Source organism: Uranotaenia lowii, chromosome 2 (assembly GCF_029784155.1).
Source record: "Uranotaenia lowii strain MFRU-FL chromosome 2, ASM2978415v1, whole genome shotgun sequence".
NCBI classification, from domain to species: Eukaryota; Metazoa; Arthropoda; class Insecta; order Diptera; family Culicidae; genus Uranotaenia; species Uranotaenia lowii.
The window spans coordinates 30,010,914-30,017,476 of record NC_073692.1 but is presented as its reverse complement, the minus strand read 5'-3'; the positions used below and the strand labels follow the sequence as shown (position 1 = coordinate 30,017,476).

General features: G+C 24.9%; 1 protein-coding gene across 2 annotated transcripts in view; it reads left to right on the top strand.

Annotated features, from left to right (window-relative positions):
* Positions 1-6,563, top strand: part of LOC129747234 (MKRN2 opposite strand protein) — a 44,683-nt gene that overhangs the window by 27,251 nt on the left and 10,869 nt on the right. The window lies entirely within an intron of this gene.

Below are 6,563 nucleotides of genomic sequence, written 5' to 3'. Positions count from 1 at the left end.
CAGGGTGGCCACAGAACCGGGAAAACCGGGAAAACCGGGAAAAAACCGGGAATTGAAAATCGAACCGGGAAAACCGGGAAAAAACCGGGAATTTAGATCCAAAACCGGGAAATTCAGTTTTGGTTCCAAGATCAGGAAATCAATCCAAAATTCAAACTTCAGAATAATAATTTGAATTTCCAAGACAGAATTGAACAGTTCAAAAAATCTGTTAAAAGAAAAGGTATCATGAGCTTTCAAACTAAACAACTCTGATCTCTCTTCAATTGCCCCTCTAAATTGAAATAAAATCACTAATTTTACTGAAACGCAGAATTTAAAACTGCCTCGAAGAAAGAGATGAGAAATCCAAAAAGTCTTTTAATTTTTTTTTTTCAAGTATCGCACATCATGATGCATTAAAAAAAATATCAATCATGTTAAACCAAACGAATCAAAATTAAATTTTTGTTTCAAATTTGGAAATTTTTAAAAGATGCTAACATTCTTATTTTCGAGTGATAATGTTTAATTCGAGAGTTAACATACACCGTCTTAGCCGATTTAGGCTTTACAGACTGAAAAAATGACGTGGACAACTTAAGATTAACATTTAACACCCAGTACCGAGATGGGAATCGAACCCATGCCATCAGTGGACCAGCGATTACCGTCTTACCACGCTAACCACTCGACCACCGAGACGTACGAGTTAATAAAAACCATAACGGGGTCCAAATCATTGTTTAAGTTGTTCTTTCAAAATTAACATTTTTCGATAACTAGTCATAATTTATCCAGAGAATTTTGAATTACACTTTTTAAAGCTTGGATTTGTTGAGATTCCTTTAAAAATTCCTTTAATAATTAACACTGTTCAGAATTTTCACGAGCTTTTTTATGAGGGTGTGTTTATGTCGGAAGAAGACACTAAGCAAATTCTATTAAAATGTTAAAATGATTCAACATTGCATGGAACTTCACTTAAAATATACATATTTGTGTTTCGAGTAAAGTATTTAAACAAAATAACAAAATATTGCGATAAAATTGATTATTTTTACTTTTTTATTTTCGATGGTACAATGCAACAAACTGTACGTTTTTCCGTTTGAAGAGGGCTGAGCTGATTTGACTGATTTGAGGGCGACATATCCATGGTTTTTTCTGCTAGATCTAGTTTTTTAAATTCAAGGGTGATTTTTGAAATTTTTTATCGACATTTTAGAAATTTTCTAAGATACTTAAATCGAAGGTTTAGAATCAATGATAAACTTTTTCAAAGACCGCGAGTAGTTTAATCTTCTGAGAAAACTGAGTTTATTCATCACAGAGATATGAGAATTAAAAGATATTTTGGATTTTTTTTAAATCAAAAGAAATCAAATATTTTTTCCAAAGCATAAGTCTAAAAATCGCAGTCTACAAAAAAGTTGATAATGAAATTTAAATCTTTGATACCAAATGCTTATAAATGTTATTCAATGATGTCAAAAACAGTTATATTTTTTGTGTTGTATTTTTAACACTTTAGGAATTTCTTCAAGAATTGTTTCTTTAAAACTAAAAATGCTAGGTAATATATTAATCCTCTATCAAATGAAGGATAGTAAATAAATTTTAAACCAGTTTTTGTTTTTTAAAGAGGGTTGTCTGTTTATTAGTTATAAATAATTGATTTAGCTCAAAACTTAGTAAAACCTAAAATCACTAGATTTGATAGAATATGACAAATGATTCGGATTCAAGACGGCAAAATCAATTTTTAAAACAATGGCTTTTTTATTGTAATCTGCCTTTCATAACTAAGCTTATAGTTAAATAAAAATTATATACACTGTTAAGCCTCTTTGATTTCCAAAACCTTATTCGTATACTTTTCAAATTGGTTTTTGCATAAATCCTTAGAGTTAGGTAGTTGCAAAAACTTATAAGATTTTCCTCCCTGATACAGGGGTTGTTTCCAATTAAACCGGAACAGATATTTGTTCATAATTTAACCCCAAGAAACTGACTCAAAATAAAAATAAATGTTGAACAATTCACTGTTACTTTTATCACTGAAATCAAATTCACATTTTTCTGTTAACAAAGCTAACCATCTACTGAATGAATCATAAAAACGTTGAGAATTTGCAAAATAAAAGATCTGTGTGAATTATGTATGAAATCACTTCTTTTTTAAATCATAAATATATTTTTCAATTGTTTACAGAACTGAATAATGCTAAAAATATTTTTTTAAAAGTTCTAGGCTGCAGTAAGAGGATTTAGAAATTTTATTTATAAGATTTATGGCTGCTACAAAAATTACATTGTTCCTTTTTAACTTTCTTTCAAAATTTGCTTTTTCAATTTTAAATCAAAATTTTATCTTGAACTTAACATTCAATTAAATCAACAAAATTATAAATTACAATTACAATTTTACTACGCTATGAAAATCAAAAATAAATGTTTTTCATTTTAATTGATTTGCGATAATAAATTTAGATATCATTGTTTTGAATTCTTTTGAATTGTGTAAATATTAATTTAAAATTGAAATTCCTTAATTTAAAAAGAAATACATTGGGTGAATCTGAATTGAATAAATGTTTTTAATTTTTCTTCATCTCAAACTTTGATATGCTGTTAAATAATCCCTAAAAATGTTAAATCAAGACGATGCAACACGTTGTCCCCTTTTTTTTTTTAATTTTAAAGTCAGATTTCAAAATAAAGATCATGATTTCTATGTTCTGCATTCAAGTAGATTGTGGACTGCAAGCAAAAAACAATAGGTATGAGTTTCAGTGTCTGAAGTTAACTTAGCTAAAACGCAATTGTATAAAAAATAATTTTAACAACGTTTAATTTTTTTTTAATTATAGGCCTTTTCAATATAAAAAGTCTTTACTGAATAATAAAGAAAATCTTTTTTAAACTTGGCTGAAAACAGAAGACAAGTGTTTCGGAAAACGGTAGGGTCAACTGAGGTTATTATGAACGAAGATTTTTTTTGGCTTTATCTGTTCATAACTACCCAGATTGATTTGGGGTAATAATGAACGCTGTTAAGATTCTTGTTAAGTAACAATTTTTAGTGTTGGCAATATTTCTGATAAATCTAAACACTGCGTCCAGGTAGGAGTAATGGTTTTTCAAAATTTACCCTTAATTAGTCATGGGAAGTTTTTAGATTCACAAAGGAACAGGGAATCATATCCTAAAATCTCATATTTACAGATTTTTACTTTTACATTTACATTTTTTTTTACATTTTTACTGAATTTACTATGACGAGAGAGTAACATGATTGAACGCCCTCAGAACGGTTTCGAATATTCTCAGAGACGTGGATTTTGTGAGCTGTAGTTACGCACTTGGTATCTGTAACTTATGAAAAAATGATAGAATGTCACATAACGAATGATTGATTGAAAAGTCCTGACACACCATGTTTTAATTTTTTGTAAACATGACTTAACCCATAACGATTTGGTGTAGGGTGTTTTTTTATCATTTAAAAAAAATGTGATGAAAACCTTAAAATAGAATCGAGTTCGTCGAAGTATTCAATGATTTGAGTATTATGAAACAACCAAATCAATTAAACATGTTGAAAATTTCGCTATATTCCGACGAAAATAGATAATAAAAGTCTGAAAAACCTTGAATTTTTGAGCGGAATAACCGGGAAAAAACCGGGAATTTCAAAATGAAAATTTTGTGGCCACCCTGAATTGGCATTCGATAGAGCTATCACGAAATATGTTCCTGTATTCTTCAAATATTTTATTCGCCCAATCCCTACTAGAATCATTTCCACCTAATATCTGGGTTAGCTGTGCTAGGATTGTGTTCGGCTAATTAATCACTCAACTTTGGCCGGAACAAGTATATGAAAGAGTTGGGGTGAGGGTAACAAAAAAGTTCTCTTCCACCCACGCATCCAAGCACAAGGGGGTTTCTTTTTCTCTTCAATGGGGTTCGTTACGGTGCTTTACCTGGCGCAATTGTTGGGCACATATTGATATCACGCAATTTTTGTTCTAATGTGAATTGAGGAATGGGAAGAGCTATCCGTTGATTGGCTGTGATTGGATTTTCAGGAGTTGAAGCATGTTTTAATCAATTAATTCCGTTTTGATATAAAATTCAATAATTGGCATTTCGGATTTAATTGGTTTTTGTGGTTTCCGATTTTACTTTTGAAAGCATTATGTTAAACCAAAATATTGTTTAATTATTGTTATTTATTGCCTAACAGGAATTTGGATTCTAATGGGGAGGAGTAGGCGATGATCGATTGACATCGCACGTGTTTTTTTCGCGGTCTGAAAATATTTGAATTTTTCTGGTTTTTTATACAACTAAAGTCTTTAGAAATTGAAAGAAGTGATACAAACAGATGACCGGATGTTCACTAAAAGAATGGTCACCGGAAATAGTGCTTGAAAGTTTTAAGAAGAGCACTTAAAATTTTGTCTATTTTTTCCACTGAACGGGTGAAAATTAATATTCTTAAGCGTGAGAAAAGCTTAGTGAAATAATAATCTTCATTATTAATAATCTTCATATTACTGATTAATAATCATAAAATGTGAAACCATTAGAGATTACAAAGATTACAAAACGAAAAATTGTGTGCTTAAAAAAAACAAATAAAAACTGAAAAAGTTCCAAAACTTACAAAAATTTTCAGAAAAACAATACAAAATTCAAATACAGAAACAAAATTAAAAATCACAAATCTGATATAAATTTAATGATATCAAAACAAAAAAAAACAGAATTATAAAACATTAGAAACAAAACAAAATGTTTAAAAATCAAAAAGATATCAAACCTACCTACCAAAAATTTAAATACTACAAGAGTTATAAACATTGAAAAATACCATAAATTAAAAAAAATTTCAAAATTACAAAACTTCTTACAAAAATTCCCAAAAGTGACAAAAAAATACATAACAAAAGATCAAAACAAAATAACAAAATTTTAAAAATCAGATAGATTTAAAATTAATCACACAAAAGACAAAAGTGAAAAAGATACTAAATTTATAAAAATGTCAAAAATTAGAAAAATGACAAAAAATAACAAAAACAACAAAAATAAAATTAAAAAAAATTATAAAATTTGACAAAAATTACTTAAATGACAAAAAAATGACAAAAATTGAAAAAAACTCAAAAATTACAAACATGACCAAAAATACAAAACTTATAGAAATGACAAATCAAAAATGATAAAAATGATGAAACAAAAATGACAAAAATTAAAAAATTTAAAAAATTAACAAAATTTATAATATTTACAAAATTTATAAAATTTACAAAACTTACAAAACTTACAAAATTTACAAAATTTACAAAATTTACAAAATTAACAAAATTAACAAAATTAACAAAATTTACAAAGTTTACAAAATTTACAAAATTTACAAAACTAACAAAATTTACAAAACTTAAAAAATTTACAAAATTCACAAAATTTACGAAACTTACAAAATTTACAAAATTTATAAAATTTATAAAATTTACAAAATTTTAAAAATTTACAAAGATATAAAATAATTTACAAAATTTACAAAATTTACAAAATTTACAAAATTTACAAAATTTACAAAATTTACAAAATTTACAAAATTTACAAAATTTACAAAATTTACAAAATTTACAAAATTTACAAAATTTACAAAATTTACAAAATTTACAAAATTTACAAAATTTACAAAATTTACAAAATTTACAAAATTTGCAAAAATTTTCAAAATTTACAAAATTTACTAAATTTACAAAATTTACAAAATTTACAAAATTTATAAAATATACAAAAATACAAAATTTACAAAACTTACAGAATTTACAAAATTTACAAAATTTAAAAAATTTACAAAATTTACAAAATTTACAAAATTTACAAAATGTACCAAATTTACAAAATTTACAAAATTTACAAAATTTACAAAATTTACAAAATTTACAAAATTTACAAAATTTACAAAATTTACAAAATTTACAAAATTTACAAAATTTACAAAATTTACAAAATTTACAAAATTTACAAAATTTACAAAATTAACAAAATTAACAAAATTAACAAAATTTACAAAATTTACAAAATTTACAAAATTTACAAAATTTACAAAATTTACAAAATTTACAAAATTTACAAAATTTACAAAATTTACAAAATTTACAAAATTTACAAAATTTACAAAATTTACAAAATTTACAAAATTTACAAAATTTACAAAATTTACAAAATTTACAAAATTTACAAAATTTACAAAATTTACAAATTTACAAAATTTACAAAATTTACAAAATTTACAAAATTTACAAAATTTACAAAATTTACAAAATTTGCAAAAATTTTCAAAATTTACAAAATTTACTAAATTTACAAAATTTACAAAATTTACAAAATTTACAAAATATACAAAATTACAAAATTTACAAAATTTACAGAATTTACAAAATTTACAAAATTTACAAAATTTACAAAATTTACAAAATTTACAAAATTTACAAAATTTACAAAATTTACAAAATTTACAAAATTTACAAAATTTACAAAATTTACAAAATTTACAA